The sequence below is a fragment of the Dermochelys coriacea genome, chromosome 1 (genome assembly GCF_009764565.3).
Source record: "Dermochelys coriacea isolate rDerCor1 chromosome 1, rDerCor1.pri.v4, whole genome shotgun sequence".
NCBI classification, from domain to species: Eukaryota; Metazoa; Chordata; order Testudines; family Dermochelyidae; genus Dermochelys; species Dermochelys coriacea.
The window spans coordinates 93,699,870-93,720,362 of NC_050068.2; the positions used below are offsets into that span (position 1 = coordinate 93,699,870).

General features: G+C 40.0%; 1 protein-coding gene and 1 non-coding gene across 2 annotated transcripts in view; one reads left to right on the forward strand and one right to left on the reverse strand.

Annotated features, from left to right (window-relative positions):
• Nucleotides 1–20,493, forward strand: part of GPC5 (glypican 5) — a 580,092-nt gene that overhangs the window by 458,912 nt on the left and 100,687 nt on the right.
• Nucleotides 5,785–5,890, reverse strand: LOC119850246. The gene has a single exon (XR_005290783.1). It is a non-coding gene; the product is annotated as a U6atac minor spliceosomal RNA (small nuclear RNA).

Consider the following 20,493-nt stretch of genomic DNA (forward strand, 5'->3'; position numbering starts at 1 on the left):
TAAATTTTATTCTGTTGTTCACAATTACTCACACTGATATGTATTTGAAAAGAAAAAGATCTAGTGAATATGATCTACTGGATTTACATCTCTTTTTACATGCTATTTCTGAAGACATATTCCCTCCTCCTATAGTGACCTTTCCCCACTTATTGAATTAAGAGGTGGGGATAGAGTCCCATTTGTTGAAGAAAATAGTTCCATCGGTGCCAGATTAAGTCGCAAATGAAGGGGAAGATTCACCTGCGAAGATATAAATAGTTATATCATAAAAGAATGTTTATTCTTCATACTCTCTATTCTCAGTCCCAACTAAATGATCTACAGTATCGTGCATGACAATGTGGACCATTCTCTATACCCTCCACTCTTTTGTGAGGATGTACCGAAAGCAAAACAAAAAAACCTTAATTGTTAACAAGAAAAATGTTGGTTTTGCCATACGTATGAAATATTAAAGCATCTTGTATTAATTTTGAATTTTTCACATTTTATTCTGTGTCCTACAGCAGGATGTTTTTTGTTTGTTTCCCCATCATTTCCTAGTAGTGTCTGTTGTATGGAAGTGAAAGGTTTGAGTTCTTCATTGATATGTTATATATATATATATATATGTATAGTTTTACTGTACAGTTTCTATTATGTAATCATTTATTTTACCATCCTTTTTCATATGTAGCTTTTTGGTAATTTACTGAAATCCTGCATGTGTGCTGCTTATGTTGATGTAAAATTGTGGTGTTTCACAAACATTTGCATTAAATCATGTCATTTTATTTGAAGTCTTTAATGATTTATATCACTTTAAAATATTAAACAACTTCACGAGGGCAGTACTGACATTCTCAAGATCAGCTGTAAATCACATTTGTATCCTATAATTTCTCTACCAAGCAAGTTTCTTAAATATTCCTTTATTCATATAGTATGTACAGAAAAGTCTGTATCCACTGATACAGATCTCAGTGTTCTAATTATCCTATTTTTATATGACAGGCATTCACTAAAATCTGAATGAGTGACCTAAAGGTTTGCTTTAAATTTGTCCCAGTTTTGATCTCTTAGATTTTCTTTTGCGTTCATCTCTTAAGTAGGGTATCCATATGTGGCTGGAGGGTGCATATATGACCTTGTAAGCATAGGTATATATGATGCGTTCAAGACAGATGCATTTATTTTGCTATTGATTCCATGAATGGCTGTGAATATAATGTCTCCATTTCATCTAACAGGAGAAAAATTCAAATCCATATGCACAATCTGAACAAGCCCTTCTGTTCTCTATAATTACCCATTGGATGCAAAAGGAAAATTGGAAAAGATTATCTGTCCTGTTGCTATTATGAATGAGCATAATCTCATTAAGGACTTTCAAAGATCAGTTTCTGAAGTCCATAAAAAGTTTAAATTAGCTTTTGAGATTGAACTATTAGGAATTAGACTGTTCCATTATGCAAGACACTTGCCTTTTCAGAAGATGAGCAAATTGCAGTTTTCTGTTTTGGATTTTCAGGTGTACAATGAGCATTGCAATATAGCTCTGTAACATTTTGCCTGTTTATATCATTTTAGGAACATTTGTCCTCAAATTATGTAATGCTAAGATGTTGAAGGTCAATTCATCCTCTATAATTTCTGAATATTTACATTACATTATTTAAAGTGAAATGCTCTGAAGGAATCAACGCCCAATAAGAGTATGCAGGGAACAGTAAAGAAAATATTAATTTTTAATTTTTCCACAATGGCTGCCATTTGAAACTACATAAGTTACCAGATCAACCCCTTGCCCACTTTTTTATTTTCAAGGAACCTATGGACCAAATTCTGTTCCCAATGAAGTCACTTGGAGTTTTAACACTTACTTCAGTGAAACTTGGGTTTGGCTGGGTGTGTAGTATTTATGGGGGGATAGGAGAAGAATTTAGTTCAAAATTCCTTGCAATTCTGTATAGAAACATTAGGTAGCAGAATTAAAGGTGCAAACATTTAATTAGTTAAATCAGTTCATGACCTTTCCTGAAGTCATTGCTTCAGAAGGATGAATGGCAGAGAATTAGCACCTTCTCCCTGGCCCTTCTTGAATCAGCCAACTAAGCAGCAGAGAGTTATTACCTGATGATTGGGCACATACACCGACCTACTTACATACTGGTAGTCTTTCTACTAACATTCTGCTGAGCTTGAATTCCCTTACAGAATCCTTTAGAAAGTGGGCCTAAAGCAATCACTGCATTTTTACAAGGCTTGAGGTTCACATTTCTTAGGAGCTACTCTGTTTGAGACAAATAATATGTATTTGTATGATGTACATATTGTACTTTTGGTGTGTTTCTGTAGCATGATTTTAGAAGGCCCAGAGTGTTAATACTTTCTTTTCCATCCTCCCCCATGTCCAGTCAAACTTTTCTCAGCTAGCTAACTGCCTTGTATAATTTGAACAGTTTCCACCTGCATACACTACAAAGACCTTTGCTCTCCATCTCTGCTTCCCTCTGAGTTCTGCTCAGGAAAATTTCATAACCATTACAGTATTAGCTCTCTTCCAGATAGGTCAGGTCTGGCCTCTGTGTGGTTGATCATAAAGAGTTTTGTGTTTCTAACAACAAACAGCTGAAGTATTAATTTACTGTGTTTTATATTTTTTTCCTTTATGAAAGCAAATGGGCGGGGTGGAGAAAAGAAAAACCCTTTAGCTCCTGCAGAAGACAAAACCTCCATCTAACCAAAACAAAGAGAATTCCTTCCTGAATGCAAATATCAGCTGGAAACCCTCCCATCCTATGAGTTCCATGTTAGCACCTGTAATACAGGACAATATTTGTCTGGTTATATGACTTTTAGATTTTACAAAGGTCACTGACATATAGATTTTAAGGCTGGAAGGGACCTTTAACCTCACCCATTAATTTTGCATCAAGACATAACTTCTATTTTGAGATATAGAACATAGTTACATATAACATATATTTTATAAAAATATCCAGTCTTGATTTTTTTGTAATGGGAAATCCACCACATCTCTAAGTAATTTGTTCCAGTGGTTGGTTATCCTCGCAAATGTGTGCCCTATGTCTACTGTGACTTTGTCTATCTACAGCTTTCCACAATTTAATCTCATTATACCTTTTGCTTTCAAGTTAAAGAGCTGCCTACTGTCAGAAATCTGTTTCCTGTGTAAGTAGCTTTTCTCTTGGATAAACTAAATAGATTGAGCTTCTGGGGTCTTTTTTGCTTTTTTGTTTTCCATACATCAGCTTATTCTTGTAGCTCTTTTCTGAATCCTCTCTAATTTTTCAATATCTTTTGAAACATGGAACCAGAACAAGAAAAAGTATCCCAGTAATGGACTCACTAATGTGGTATACAGAGGTAATACCATTTCCCTACACCTCTTTGATATTCCCTTGCTTATACATTTGAACATTGCATCCACCCCCTTATCTACAGCTTTGCACTGGGAGCTCATGTTCAGTTGGTTATCTACTATGATCCTGAAATCCTTTTCAGTGTCGCCACATTCTATCTTGATTCTCACTACATTTTTTTATTCCTAGATTCATGACCTTGCATTTGGCTGTATTAAAACGCACATTGTTGAAATAAGCCCACATTATCAAGCAATCCAGCCTGGGATACATATCAGACCTGCTCCCCATCATTATAAAACCATTCCATCAATGTTTGTGCCATCTGCAGAATTTACCAGTGATGGTTTTATATTTTCTTTCAGATCTTTGACAAAGGACCAAGAACAGATCCCTGCTCCAGTGCACTAAGACCTCCAATGGATGACTGTTCCCCATTTACAAATAGTTTTACCAATCTATCAGTCTACTAGTTTTTAATCCATTTAACATGGGCTACATTGATTTTTGTATAGTATGTTTTATCAAAATATCGTATTGGACTAAGTCAATTGCCTTACAGAAGACTATGTATATATTATGTCAACACAGTTACCTGTAGTAACCAAACTTATAATCACATCAAAATCAATATCAAGTTTTTTTGACAAGACCTTTTTTCCATAAAATCATGATGATTGACACTAATTATACTGCCATCCTTGGATTCTTTTCTGATTGTGTCCCATACCAGCCTTTCAATGATTTTGCGTGTGATCAATGTCAAGCAAATAGTCCTATACTTACCCATTTCATCTGATTTATACTTTATAAATATGAGCTTTTTACAGTCCTCTGGAACTTACACTGTTTGTTAAAAATTGATATTAGTGGGTTTAGAGAGTTCCTCAACTATTTTGTTTAACTAGTCTTGGGTACAGGTTATCTGGTCCTGGAGACTTTAAAATGTTTAAATGTAATAGTTGCTGTTTTACAAGTCACTGAGGGCACAGAAAGTAGTTCTTTATCACTTTAAGATATGAATATATCATCCTGCTTCTCTCCAAACACAGAAAAGAAATACTGTTGACTATTGACTATTTTGTTATTTCTACATCACAATTGACAGTGTTACCATCTTTATCTAATATTGGACCAGACCCCATTGCTAGAATTTCATTTGTTCCTGATATATTTAAAGAATTCCTTCTTATTCTTAACCATATTGGCCATAGAATTTTCAGTGATATCTTTAGCTTCCTTCCAACTGCCATTTTCTGACCAAAAAAACAATTTAGTAGGAAAATTCCCAATGAGTTTTAGTCATAAACAGGACAAATAATTTATTGAGCTGTGTCTAAATGCTACAGACCAAATTCCCATTGACTTCAGTCAGGGCAGGACAGAGGTCCACCAATCATGGGAATGACAGTAATTCACCATATTGTTATAAAGAAACAGTTTGTAGAGTCGTTGAAACTGCTTGCATTCATTTAATCCTGTGAACAATTCCATGTTGATAAACCTTTTCACTTTTCTCAGGCTGTTCTGTTCTTGAAGGACAGTGAATGAGCTATGCCATTAAAATGTACTAGTTAATAAAGGAAAACAATCCAAGATAGCTGTTTGTTTTATCAGGGAAAATTCAGTTTGCAGTTTGCTTTCTTCACTGTCTTGCTTTTCATGCCTTTGCATATTCTTTTCCTCAAAAGGAATTAGCTATAAACAGTAAAAGAATGCTCTCCTCATCTGAGTATATACATTGGTTACATTAAATATTGTTACTTCTAGGGGAATTATGTGCCAAAAAATTAAATATTTATTTGTCAAAATAATGCACTATAATCACATCAGTTTCAATTGTTCTGGTAATTTATTTCAACTACAATATAGAAAAAAGTCACAATAACTATTTAGCACTTCCTAATCACACGAAAGTTAAATAACAAACACTTCATATTTAATACCCTGCATTGCAGTTTTAATCCTGGATTTTCATTTAAATTACATTACAGAACACCAAACAGCAACAACAACAAAAAAAGTAGAATGTCATTTTAAATTGCTCAGACTTTCACACATGAAAGTCATCCTGTTTTGCTAATCCATTGTCCTGGACTTAGCTGGGTACTTTGGGAAGTGCTTGGTTCTGATTGTCCTGACATTTTATTGACTGCTTGATAAATGCTTTATTTGCGCTCAATGTCTTTTTTTTATTGGGTAAGTAAAACAAATTCTGAGCTGTAATCTAACCCCATTGTGCCAGTTTGGCAAAGGAAAAAAAAGTGAGAAAGCACATAGAGCTTCCTAGCTGATTCCCTTACTGCCATTTATAAGGCTTTACATGACTCTGGCAATGTAGGGATCTTAAAATTTTTACAGGTTTATGCTCCTGGGGGAACTGACTAAGAATTGGAACAGTTAACTAACGATAGGAACATTAACAATATTAGATGCCACAAAGTAAGTGGCAATGCCTTAACCATATGTGTGTTGTGAAGGTCACTTGGACCTCTTCCATCCTTATCAAGGGGAATGCTAACGAGGGTGCTACATTTCTGCTTCAGAGAATGAGATCAATTAACTAGCAGGCAGGCTGCTACATTTCTGCCTCCTGCATAATAAAAAGCCCTACCCCTCCACACGGATCTCTCTTGCTTGTTGATACACATGCATACTCATTCCTGCCCTCTGACAGTGATCAACATCTCCCCTGTAGGCACACGTGCCCAGTCCCCCTCCCCCTGCAGTGATTAGTGTCTCTGAGGTTGCTCCAGGCATGTTAGAACAGACATGCTGCCTGGGCTGCTGGGGAAGAGGTATATGTCCCCCTGCAGATTTCTTTTGCATTTTTCGGCATGGGGGGAAGAGAAAGATGCAGACCATATGAATTCTGAACTCCCACAGGGATGCAGAATACTGTCAGGAGTAGTAATGTTTTTCTATTGTTACATTTTCAACCTTAATTTTAAATACAGAGTTTGCCCTAAAAAGACTTCAAACACTTGAATGCTTTAGATAAGCAAGCAAGAGCTAAATGACCCATGATAACCCTGAAGGTTTTGTTTCCAGATATTCTCAAAAAACTCAGCCAGATACCAGAAGGCATGGGATGCCAAAATGAGAAAGACACAGAGAATCTGTGCTTCTGCCAGTGAGACAAAGAGAATCATATGGTATTGTAATTATCTTTGTCACTTCATCTCACAGCCAGGACAGCTCTCATTCTGACCTACTATTTCCCAATAGCTTTCACAATTTCCAAAGGGCATGAGTCTAGTTTGCAGATGGTTGAGTGGGTTTGTCTCAGTGCATCTACAACATTCATTTTGGACACTAAATAAACTCATATAAGGTTTTCCTATCGGGAAAATGGTGCATACGTTCCATCCTGCCCTGCTACTGCTACCACGGCTCCAGAGAGACTGTTGCAAGTCTGATTTCCCATGATGAAAGAAAAAGACTTGCATCTTTAGTTTAATCTATTTTGTTATCTTTTTAAGCAGCTGGGTCAAGTGTCTGTTTGCTATATTGCTTTTTAAAATTTAAAAACCAAGAACCTGTGAACATATTCAGCATGCTCAATTAACAGGATTTCTAGATTATTTATTTCAATATAGAATCCTCAGAAAAGGTGCCTCTTTTAGGCTGTAGGTATGTCTGCCAAAAACTAGAAAAACAGTCACAAGATAAGATTGAGCCACCAGTGCCTCTTTGGCCCCAACCTGGAAAATAATTAAAATAAAATATTAGAATAAAAAGGAAACCAGTACTCTCCTTACCACATACCCCATCTCTTAGTGTTCCCATCCCCCAAAACCCTTCATAAGAAGAGAAGTTAACAGATTTGGGCTGTTTCCCACCAAGAGGGTAAAGACCCCTTACAGAGGACCCCTGTGAGCAGCTCCCTTTCTTTTATGCCAGGATGGTTCCAGTTCAAGTGTTTCTACTGACTGCAGTTGTGGCAAAGGCCTCATTGTTTCTTGGTATTTTAAGTCTTTGTAGTCACACTGGTTCCCACAGCCCTCTCCAGTTCTGTATTTTCTTCAGTTTTAAGGGCTATTCTTTGAGGCCTTTCTAAAGATAATTTGTATAACTCTTTATATATTTATTTGCCCACCTACCCATTCATTTCTTAATACTCCACCCACATATTCATATGCACAGTTTAACGTGGGATGAAATCTTGGCCCTGCTGAAATCAATGGCAGAACTTCCACTGACTACAATAGGGCCAGGATTTGATTCATGGATTTTACTAAAAAAAGTGATGCAATGCATGACTTTTATGACCACCGTGACAAACGTTTACCCTTTCCCATTATTATTAGTTGTCCACTCTCTTGAGTTCCAGAAACCATTTTCAAACTTCTTAAGTGGAAAACATTTAAAATATTTTCCTTCTGTGGCAGTAGCTATTAAAAGCCTATGCACAAGAGATTTCATGCCATCCCAGTTATTCATTTACTTTATTCTTCCAGGTATAATTTGCTTTGTAGTATTCAACAAGGGCTTTAATTCTGAAATAGTGCCATACTTTTTGAAAAAAAAAAAAGATTGCTAGCCATTCAATTAACTACTTTCAGGCTGAAATTGCCTGGGCACGTTATGCTGTCAGTGCCTGATTTGATATTGAGTTTCCATCTTACTTTGTAAGATTTAACCTTAAACCCTGTGCATATATCGTGCACCCACTGCAACAGAAGAGAAGTTAATGCTTTTATATATTTGATGTCTATGGGTGTAAAAAATACAACTGCACACATTAGCATTTAATTTTCTCCAAACGTCTGCCAGTTTAAGATCCCTTAGGATTTTATTTAATTTGTAAGTGAAAGCTGGAAGTCATTCTGCTTTCCCAGGTCTATCCTCCACTACCAGATTTCAATTAAAAATCTCCCCTATGGCATCCTTCACCTGCAAAAACAAAGCAAATATACTAACAGAAAAGGGACCTGCATCTGAATTAGACACATCGTGTCTACTTGGTGGATATATATTCAGCAGGGTAGGCAAACTGTCTCGGGCACTCAACCTTGCCTCCAGTGAAAATAAATCTCTTCACTTTACTTTCACTCATTGAATTAGCTAAAACAGTATTTTTTCTATTGACTAAAACAGCTATATCTTTTTTCTTTGAGCAATAGAAAGCTGCAAGACCTTGACCAATTTTATCCTCTGTATTTGTCAATTGCATCTTTCAACCCAGGGGGCGGGGGAGAGAGGGAAGAAGGGAGAAGAATGCCTGAGGGACATACTTTCAAACAAGAAAGTGCAGGACATTCACTGGTTAGACACGTTTCTCCCCAAATATTGAGATTAAGGAAAACGTTGTTGTGACTATGAATGAGAAAGAAAGAAAGAGAAACAAGTATACCCCACGCACAAGAACTTGGGTGTTTAAAAAGGTCCAGAGGGGAGAAAAATTTAGACATAAAATGATAATTTTGTGTTACGTATTATTTATAACTCCAAACCCCCAATTCTTTAATCATGTAAGAAAGCTTCAGTTAAAAAACATCCTGAGTAAGAGAGGAAGCGAAACTAGCAATTAAACATAAATATATAACTGATGGAAAAGATGGTGAATTTGGAAGCAATGAATACAAATCAGTAGTTAGGAAATGCAGACAATTGATAATTGAGACTAAAGATGACAATGAATAATCTATGGTCTGTAGAGTTAAGGATAATTAGAAAGATTTTTTTTTAAATGTATCAGAAATAAACAAAATTCATGCAGAAAAAAGCATGAATATTCAATGACTATTGTTGTTCTGTGTTTGGAAAGAAGCAGCAAGATGTATTCAGACCTTAAAGTGGCAAGGAAATAGTTTCAATTCCCTCAGTAACTAGGGAAGATGTTGAACACTTTAAAATCATCAGAGGATGAGGAATTATTATTCCCAAGGTATTAAAGTATTAAAATAAATGGTTGAGCTCTTTGAACCATTAACAAATAATTTTTAACAAATCTTTTAACATTGGGGAAGTTATATAGGACTTTTATATTTTAATAGGGTAAATCATATGACCTGGGTAACTGTACGCCAGTTAGAAAGGTTGATATTGGACACAATTAGTAAAGAATTAAATATAGTTTTATGGAAAATAGGTCTTGTCAAATAAACTTGTAATCTTATCAAAAATGATATCAAGTTTGGTTGATAAAGGTAATTGTGTATATATATATATATATATATATATATATATATATATATATATATTATACTTAGAGTTCTGTAAGGCAATGGACTTGCCTTTATCAGAATTGCAAGACGTTCTGATAAAATAGTAGTACTATAAAAATCAACATCAACTATCTATTTACATATTAAATATATTAGAAGCCGTTTAATAGTATCTGTTAGGGGGGGTGCACAAGAGATCTCATATGTTAGTTACATCATTGTCCTACTCTGTACGAAGAAGTGCAACTCCTCAATGGTCCTGCTTTGAGCAGGGGATTGGACTAGATGACCTCCTGAGGTCCCTTCCAACCCTGATATTCTATGATTCTATGATTCTAATGGTCTCAGTTCCTTCACCTGCATCACCAAGAGCGTGCAGAATCCATCCTTACACAAGTCCTTTCCATAGCCTAGCTTAAGATTTTTGTGTAAACAGTTAGTTAGTATAGGATAGCTTAGTGTAGTTAGCCCTTTCCATGTACCAGGAGCTTTTGTCTCCTTATCAGGGCTACAAGAAGTGCACCTACTGCCAGGCCATCATACTGCAAACAGACATTCATGTCTGGTGCCTTCTGTGTCTGGGCAAGATACACTCAATAACCCAATGTGCAGTTTGCCACACCTTCAGTCCCCAACACCAGCAGAAGACCCTTAACACTCCAGGCTCATCTAGCTTCTCATTGCCTACAGCCTAATGCTCTGACAGGCTTATTGGGTGGTACCAAGATTAGCCCTCCATGCTGAACCCCATGTTACATAGGAGCCAGGATGCACTCTGGCTTCAATGCCCCTTTCATCACAGGCTCAAGACTAGAATCTTCTTGGCCTTAAACTGGTAGCAAATTCCTCATCTGGTACCAGCTAAATCAAAAGCAGCACCAGAAATGGAAATAATCTCCTCCCCACCAAATTACGGCCTCAATAGCTTTAGTGATAACACAGGAAGTGCCTGTTATAGAGTGGGATATAATTATATTGAATTATGGAGTCTGTTTGACTGTTTATTGAAGGTCCTTCACTGACAGGAATCAAGTCTGCAGTCTGGGGGTGATTGACATTCAATGAGAATGTCTACACTGCAATTAAAAACCTGTGGCTGGCCCATGCCAGCTAACTTGGGCTTACAGGCCTCAAGATAAGAGGCTGCTTAATTGTGGAGGAGACATTCAGGCTCAGGCTGGAGCCTGGACTGTAGGATCCTGCAAGGTGGTAGGGTCCCAGAGCTCAGGTTGCCATTTGATCCCGAACGTCTACACCTCAGTTAAACAGCTCCTTAGCCAAGCTTGAGTTACCTGGCATGGGTTAGCTGCAGGTGCCTACCTGAAGTGTAGACATACTCAATGACTCTTAAGTACTGGCTCATCTACATGGAACTACAGATGTTCTTTCTTGGGGCCTGCCAAGGGGAGGGTCAAGTATGACCAGGTGATTTGGACCTTCACAATTTGGACTCAAAGTTAGTGTACACTGGAAACTTACATCGGCATATCTATGTTGTTCAAGGATATGAACAAATCAACACACCTGAGTGACATAGTTAAACTAACCTAACGCCTTGTGTAAACATCGCTAGATTGATGAAATAATGCTCCTGTTTACCAAGCTACTGCTTCTCAGGGAGGTGGATTACCTACAATGACTGGAGATCCTCTCCCACTGGCAAAGCTAGTGTCTACACTGAAGTAGTACAGTGGCACAGCTGCAGCTGTACCCCATAGCGTTTCAAGTGTAGACAAGCCCTGAGAGTTTGGGCTGATGTCTGAGAGACAGGGGCCCTATTTAAGAGTGGATTCTGTGTGTGTGTGTACAGGTGAGCAACACCGCATCAAATAAGGGCTTACAAGAGAAAGAGACAGCAGGAAGGGCTCTGCCCAACTGAAACATTAAAGAACTATGCACTAACAAGAAGGAGTAAGTAGAGTCTAAGGAAGGGGAGCACAATTCAGGATTTTTGTTATTTTTTCAAGATCTGTAGCTCTTCAGTGCTTTAGGAGGAAAGTCAATGCAGTTAGGAAATTCCTTTGCTAATCCTGTGTTCCTTGCTTTCCTGCCACAGTGTTTCTGAAATAATTAAACTAGTAAGCCTGAGTGCCCATAGCTGCATTGGAGCTTTGAGGGAGCATGAGTAAGTAATTGTAGGGTTCAGGGAGTCTTAAACACCAGTTTCAAGCACTAGGGCAGCTCAACAGAGGGGTCCAATATTCCAGGGAATGGTGCAATACAATTGCACTTAGGCACCATACTTTCCCCCTCCACACTATATACCCTCACTAGCACATATTCCTCATTGGGCACCAACACCATTTACCTTGCCAGCACCAATACCAGCACCAGATACTTCAGACCTGAAAAAGGATCTGTCTGTATTTGAGGAACGGGATAAGACTCCATGAGAAGAACCAGATATGTTGAGGAATATACAGACGGCACTTCACCAGAAGATCAGATTAGTGCCTCATCTGTTTCCTTTCTGATGAACTGAGACTGTTGATGAACTGATGAACTGAGACTGATGAACAGCTATTGGTAAGAATGGCAAATACTATCCAGATGTGAACAAGGGTCATGGCACCAGAGATCTCTGATTCCCTGGTTGACACATTACAGATGCAGACCACTGAGAAATTGGCTCTACCAATTGTCTCCAGCCTTGTCTCCAGCCTTGTCAACCCAGCCAAGAATATCTGGCCATCTCCTTTTCCTTTTCCAGCCATGTACAAGAAAGCAGACACAATAAATCCCACATCTGCGAAAGGACATCATTTTTTACTACAGCATCCTTTGGCAAATTCCATGCTGGGCAATCCTAATTCTGACAACTGCTAATGTTTGAGTGCTTGATTTTGCAAACATTCTTTGAACATATTTTTTTATTTTACATTTAATTTTCTAGGATTTTTTTTTAAAAAAAGCAAAGTAAAAAACAGAAATTCCACCTTATGGAACCATACTGACCCCCACACTGGTCATTAACAGCTAACTGAGTAACTAGTGGCAGTATTAGGCTGTCATCCTCTATGTGGAGGAGCAGCCTACTATTGCCACCAGTTACTCAGTTAGGTTGGAGATGAGATGAACACCTTGCCAGATGGTTTCACAGATATTTGCAGCAGAGGAATGTTGAGACTCAAGAATCCTGGGTTCAATTCAAGATCCTGGAGGGAAACTGATCCCTTCAGTAGCAAGTCAAATGATGACACCAGGAATGGCAACCTTCAGAACTGATTTTCAGACTGTCAGGAAGAAAATCGCCTCTTACTGATGACCTTCCCCATTTCTCTGTTGTCAGCAAATCAGAGCTGCTGCTTCTGGATCTCTTCCCTGAGGACTTGAGGGGAATTTTTGGATAAGGGAAGATGGAGAGGGAGCAGCTGATACCGTTTTTTCAAGAGGGGAGGACGGAAAGAGCCTAGCAGCTTAGGGTGCCTCTGCTTTCTTCTTCCCCCTTCCCTCTTGTGAAAAAGGAATCAGCTCCTCTCTGTTCCTCCCTTTCCCCCCTCCTTCATCCTGCAACACTGAGCCTAGAAATAGGGAGAATAGGACTGCAGCTGAGACTGCCCACCTCCCCAAGCCACTGGAGGTAAATATCTTTGGAGATGACCCACCAGACCTGGAAGGGGGTGACCTGAAGAGCCTCCAAAGCTGCCCCACAGACCGGAGGAATGAATGGAGGAGGAGCAGAGCTGTGTTGAAAGGCAAGGTGCAGATATGAGGCTGAAGGGAGTGCAGAACTGATTATCTGAGGACTGAAGAGAGGGGTGAAAGTTGATGTGGGACTAAGAGGATACATAATGAATTGATGTAGGGATATAGGGGCACAAACCACATGACTCACTCTAACTTTGCAAGAATCAGCAACACTAATTGTCATATACACATGGGGGTAAGGAAAGGGGTGTTCAAAATCAGAAGGCAGACAAACCCACAATTTAATATTACTTCTTTTAAAACATTTCACAATTTTGAGACCAATCTCATGATATTCTGGGATTTGACTCATGATTTTTGAATGCTGGGTGTTGGCAATAGGGCCCCTAGCCTGGAAAATTTCAGCTGGAATGAGTAATGTTTGGCAAAGTTATAAACAATTTTAAAAAGGATTTTATAAGGAAAGTGTTAGGCAACCTTAGCTATTGGTGTTGCTGCCAACTCCTCTTATAATAGTATTGGCACCTAGATAATATAGAGCTTGGTGCAGTATAAATGATAAATATAGCAGCTCTTTGTGTGTGGGAACTTGTATATTCTACCTTATACTTCTGTTTTGAAGGTCATCTATTCTATCAGGTAAATCAAGGAACTTTTTTTTTTCATTACCAACTCATCTGTTTGTTTTCTCCAGGTCCTACTGCCTACTTAGGACTATACAGCATCTCAATGGACTACAGAGAGAGAAAAAGCTCAATAAATAAATATTTGGCTACTAGCTGCCTAATCAGTTTTCTAGATAGCTCAGTAGATAGTTCTGTTATTTAGTTAAATTTCTTATACAAGATACTTAACAATTAAATGTATTCTTACTGTTTTCTTTAATGTTTGTCTGTGATAGCTGCCATAGCTGTCTTGAACTAAAGAGTCAAGGCTTTAGCTCTGTCTGCAACAGACTTATGACCTCTGCAGATCAGGGAGACTGCTAATGCAAAATTACCAATAGTTTTATATACACACTATCTGATCCTCCTAGCTCCTCCTGTTTGTGAAGTAATTTCACCTAAAATCACTCTGGAGCTAAGTTAGTGTGTAAAGTTTTATAAATAAATAAACTTTAATTCAAAAGCTTCTCTAATTTTTCCCAGTTCCTGGCAGAATCATTTAGTCAATCATAAAACCTTTTCATTCAGCAAGTACTTGCATTTGGGCCAGGAGTTCTGGAGGATGGGTTACTTTCCCAAGATTTCAGAGTAGCAGCCGTGTTAGTCTGTATTCGCAAAAAGAAAAGGAGTACTTGTGGCACCTTAGAGACTAACAAATTTATTAGAGCATAAGCTTTCGTGAGCTACAGCTCACTTCATCCGATGAAGTGAGCTGTAGCTCACGAAAGCTTATGCTCTAATAAATTTGTTAGTCTCTAAGGTGCCACAAGTACTCCTTTTCTTTTTCCCAAGATTGGCAGGATTACTTGCTGCTTTATTGAGTTTGACATGAATGGAGATTTCTCTGGATTCTTTCGTCTCTTATATGGATCTGAGTGAAAATTTTGTCAGAGCAGAACTGCCTATAATAAATAACCCAGCTCAACTTTTAGAAAACACTGCAAGAAAAGCTTTTGTGGTTTTAGTATGTTTACGGCTTGTCACAGCATGTGTCATTCTATCTTTATTCCAGGTACAGAAAAATACATGATAAGCTGCTCACTACACAAGTCACACTACAAGAAAACGCTTTGTTCTTTCCCTAACTTCTGCAAAGTTTGAACAAGGAAAATGTTTACAGTCTGAATTGGCACAGTTTACAACAAATGATTCTTAAAGATACTTGACATTAACCGTTTCCAAGATGACTGTGAAAGTGTCATATAAAATCCTTAGTTTCTTTGCCAACGCTAGAATCAATAGTGATAGGTGTCAAATCAGAAACAAAATTCTATTAGCTTGGGATACATTTTAATGCTGGTAAAGAAAACAAAGTTGATCCTTATCATCCAAGTGCCAATTCAACATTCTGTCTTACAATGACAGATAAAAGAGTGTAGTGATAAATTTGTGGCCTTGATTATCTCCTCATAAAAAGTAGGCCTTTATGGCTCATAAGTTCAGTAAAACACCATAGTGAATCATAAATCAGCAGTAGGGTTGTGGTTGTGTTTAGAAAGGACAGAGGCCAGCTGTTTAAATAGTACCCAATATAGGGAGTTCAATAATTGGAGCTCTGATGCTTCTATTGAGAAACATCATTTACACTTGCAATGAAGAACTGTGCTTGTCCAAAAAAAAAGCACACTGTAGCCTTCTGGGATTGCTATAAAAATATTTTTTCAAACTGAGAAAAAGATTCCTATAAAAATCAATATGTAAGTGTCTATTTACCTGTGTTTCCTTTTATTACAGTATTCTCTAAGAGTGAACAGGTTTCAGAGTAGCAGCCGTGTTAGTCTGTATTCGCAAAAAGAAAAGGAGTACTTGTGGCACTTTAGAGACTAACAAATTTATTAGAGCATAAGCTTTCGTGAGCTACAGCTCACTTCATCGGATGCATTTGGTGGAAAATACAGAGGGGAGATTGATATACACACACAGAGAACATGAAACAATGGGTTTATCATACACACTGTAAGGAGAGTGATCACTTAAGATAAGCCATCACCAGCAGCAGGGGGGAAGGAGGAAAACCTTTCATGGTGACAAGCAAAGTAGGCTATTTCCAGCAGTTAACAAGAATACCTGAGGAACAGTGGGGGGTGGGGTGGAGGGGAGAAATAACATGGGGAAATAGTTTCACTTTGTGTAATGACTCATCCATTCCCAGTCTCTATTCAAGCCTAAGTTAATTGTATCCAGTTTGCAAATTAAACCTGCTGAAGTGAAGAAACAGATTGACAGAGCCAGAAGAGTACCCAGAAGTCACCTACTACAGGACAGGCCCAACAAAGAAAATAACAGAATGCCACTAGCCATCACCTTCAGCCCCCAACTAAAACCTCTACAACGCATCATCGAGGATCTACAACCTATCCTGAAGGACGACCCATCACTCTCACAGATCTTGGGAGACTGGCCAGTCCTTGCTTACAGACAGCCCCCCAATCTGAAGCAAATACTCACCAGCAACCACACACCACACAACAGAACCACTAACCCAGAAACCTATCCTTGCAACAAAGCCCGTTGCCAACTCTGTCCACATATCTATTCAGGGGACACCATCATAGGGCCTAATCACATCAACCACACTATCAGAGGCTCGTTCACCTGCGCATCTACCAATGTGATATATGCCATCATGTGCCAGCAATGCCCATCTGCCATGTACATTGGTCAAACTGGACAGTCTCTACGTAAAAGAATGAATGGACACAAATCAGACGTCAAGAATTATAACATTCAAAAACCAGTTGGAGAACACTTCAATCTCTCTGGTCACTCGATTACAGACCTGAGAGTGGCTATTCTTCAACAAAAAAGCTTCAAAAACAGACTCCAACGAGAGACTGCTGAATTGGAATTAATTTGCAAACTGGATACAATTAATTTAGGCTTGAATAGAGACTGGGAATGGATGAGTCATTACACAAAGTAAAACTATTTCCCCATGTTATTTCTCCCCCCCCCACTCCACCCCCCACTGTTCCTGAGATATTCTTGTTAACTGCTGGAAATAGCCTACCTTGCTTGTCACCATGAAAGGTTTTCCTCCTTCCCCCCCTCCCCCGCTGCTGGTCATGGCTTATCTTAAGTGATCACTCTCCTTACAGTGTGTATGATAAACCCATTGTTTCATGTTCTCTGTGTGTGTATATCAATCTCCCCTCTGTATTTTCCACCAAATGCATCCGATGAAGTGAGCTGTAGCTCATGAAAGCTTATGCTCTAATAAATTTGTTAGTCTCCAAGGTGCCACAAGTACTCCTTTTCTTTCTAAGTGTGAAGTTCACCCATCGTTCAGAGCGTCAGTACAAAGCCTTTTGTACCACTTAACCCCACACAGAGGCTATGCAGTACTTCTACGTGCCCTACATGCCATGGAAAGTAATGGCCCCAGATAGGCTGGGGTGTGGAGAGCCTAACTATGTACAGGCAAGCTAGGGGAAGGTTCACATCTGCATTTACAGAGATCCAGTAGCTCCAACGCCCTTTTTAATTGATGCAGAGGGACTGCTATTCTAGCTCAAACTGAAATAACACCAGGGGAAAGCCTATGCACATCCCTCTACTCAGGTGGATTTCAGTGTCAGTAGTAGGGTTGACTAGTGGTCGAAAATGGCACCTAACTGTGTCCAGTCAGAAACACTGACCAGATACCAAAAGTCCAGTTGCAGGAGCAGGGACAACATGTAGGGGGGGACATGAGGGGGCCAAGCGCCACCCTAGATTGGCATGCTGAGGCAGGGAGAGGCACTCTGTCTTTCTCCCACTGCCGCTGCCGTCTCCCGCAGCCAGGCTCTCTCACAGGCAGTCACCATGCTGACTGGGTGGCTGGGCTGTCATGCTGACCCAGAGCGGAGTGGCCAACAGGAGAAGTAGGTGGTCCTGCCCCTTCCACTCCCTGCCCAGGCCCTGCTGCCAGGGTCAGAGGCTGAGTGAGCTGGAAATGTGCCTGGGAGTAGAAGGGGCTGGACCATCAACTACTCCCACTGTCTGCTCCACTCTGGGTCAGTGTGAGAGCCTGACAGAGAACCTAGCTTTGGGAGGCTGCGGTGGCCAGGGACATGGGCTGATCATGCCAGGGGGACAGGTACAGTGGGAAGAGAGAGCCTGCCCCCTGCAGGTAACTGGTGGAATGGGGAGAGTGCGATGCTCCCCGGGCTGGGCGCAGGGTGTGGGGGGGAGAGGAGTGAGCAGAGGGCGGGACCTTGGGGTAGGGGGTTGATCGGGCATGGAGCAGGGGCCTGGGTTTCAGGGGGAGGGAGCAGAATAGGGTTGTCCAGTTTCCAGAAACTGGAAAGTTGGCAACCCTAGTCAGTAGGTCTTTTCTTTTTTTCTTGAAAATTCCTTTTTTTTGTGAGACTTTATATGAGAGATTTTTCTGTGTGAAACTTAAGTTTTAAGTCATTGTGATGGTCTATGCCCCTAGGTCAGTGCATCCCTTAGGTGCAGGGCAGCGTGGCCTAGCGGCCAGAGTCTATAGGGCAGCCCTTCAGTGCAGGGCAGTGTGGCCCAGCGGCCAGAATCTAAAGGGGTGGGGTGCCCACCAAGGGGTATGGCGGCCCCATTAGGGGGGGCCTGGGCTCACCCGACTCTGCTGGGCCCCGACCCAGGGCCCTAACAGTGGCGTAGCAACTTGCCACTGACTCAGCGGGTGGGTCCTACTGAAACATGTTGGAGTTTCATGGTTGGGAGGTACCACTCCATCACCCTCCCTGGGTCACTTCCTACCAGTGTCTGTGCTGGGGTCTCCCATGAGACATCGGGTTCTCTGTGGTCAGCTGAGCTGGTCACCTCTGGTGGCTCCTTCAGTCGCCGGGGCTCAGGCGGGCCCAGGAAGACTTTGATTCCTAGGGCAGTCAGGGGTCTTTCCCCTGTGGCCTCAAGCCCAGAATGAGCTGGGCTTCCTTCCTTTATACTGCTAGAGCATTTGGAGTATGCCCAGTCTCACCGGGGAGCCGGGACTCCCACTGTCAATAATATGGGCTTAACCCTGTCTGGGCTAGTGCGGGGTAAGCAGACCCCATTACAGTCATCATAACGCAACATCATTGATGTCAATATTTGGATATTAATATGAAGGGGATTTGCTCTGAAGTTGATTAATATAAAAATGGAAAGTTTGGTGTTGACTTCCTCCTGCAAATGTCGACACTCACCACATGTCATTTTATGCATTTTAGAAGACTAATATCTCAGAAGAAAAAAATTATATCTCAAAAATAATTTTATCTGATATTTATTTGGAATTCAATACTAGGATAATTTGCTATTGTCCAATTATTTGCCATCACTCTCACACAGAAATAAATCTAAAAACATGCAAAAAAACTTCTATCAACAATATTTCAGAAAGACATGAGTTGGTTTCCCGTTGTCCTGAGCATTGGACGCCTCTGGCAACGGCCTCCATGTTCCCATGTCTATCCATCTCTTTCTCTAAATGAGTGATTATGGCTCATAATCTCCTCTTGATTGCTCACTTGGTCAGCAAGCACTCCCAGGCTGAGGGAGCAGGGCACCAATATCTTGCTGATCAGTTAGCACAGATTGCTCTGAATGACTTGCAGATATTTCAGTGATAAGTTTTAGATTAATTAATTAATTTAATTTACAAGAAATAATTTATGACAAAGCAGAGAACTAAGGCAGCGATAAACTAACCTGGCTGTATTCTCTCTATCTTTGCAACTGGTTCCTGTCTCTGTGTTTGACTCAACACGAAGTGGAACACTGCAGTGTTACAGAGGATGTGCAGCAACTATAAACTTCTTTCTGAAGGTCAGTACTTGATAGCACAGCCCTATGTAAATATACTTTTCTGAATCAAGAGGAACTTCATTTAAAGAGGAAGTAGACAGCAGTTATAGGGCACATCTTAAAATCAGAAGGTTCTGTCCCACATCAGGAGCATGGCATGTCTGCTGTATATTTGCCACACTATTCTGTTTTCCCAGATACATTTTCAGATTTGGAATTTGATTCCTTTGTCAAATAAAATTTCACTTAAGAGAGACTAAATATCTAAGCTCCCAAGTTAATTTATTTTATATAATGATAGTTCTTTGGTCTGGCAAGATCCTTCAGCATCTCTGAAAGCTGCAGAATATGTCCCTGTTTTATACACGTCCTGCCCCCTGCCCACTGAAGGCCCATTAATAAACAGAATCTTGACTTCAATAGAAGAGGCCTGGGCACAAGTCATTCCAGAGCTCATCAGTGCTCTTCATAAGAAGATATCTTCCTGAGAGAATAAATCCTTGCTTTTGCTGTATCACCTCTACAATGTGAGAACAGAAAAGGACCTCAAGTCTCTTCTGGAATTCCTACACTGGAATTAGACACTTGTGGCTGGCCCACGCCAGCTGACTCTGGCTTGTGGGGCTTGTGCTAAGTGGCTGTTTAATTGTGGTGTAGACATTTGGGCTCTGATTCCAGCCCAAGCTCTGGGACCCAACTAGTTGACAGGATCCTAGAGCCTGGGCTCCAGCCCGAGCCCAGATGTCTACAGTGCAATTAAACTAAGCTCCATGAGTTTGAGTCAGCTGGTGCAGGCCAGCTGTAAGTGTCTAATAGCAGTGTAGACATAGCCATAGACCCTCTACATTACAGCACTTTGTTCAAACTACTAGATTGCCAAGGCAGCTGATGACT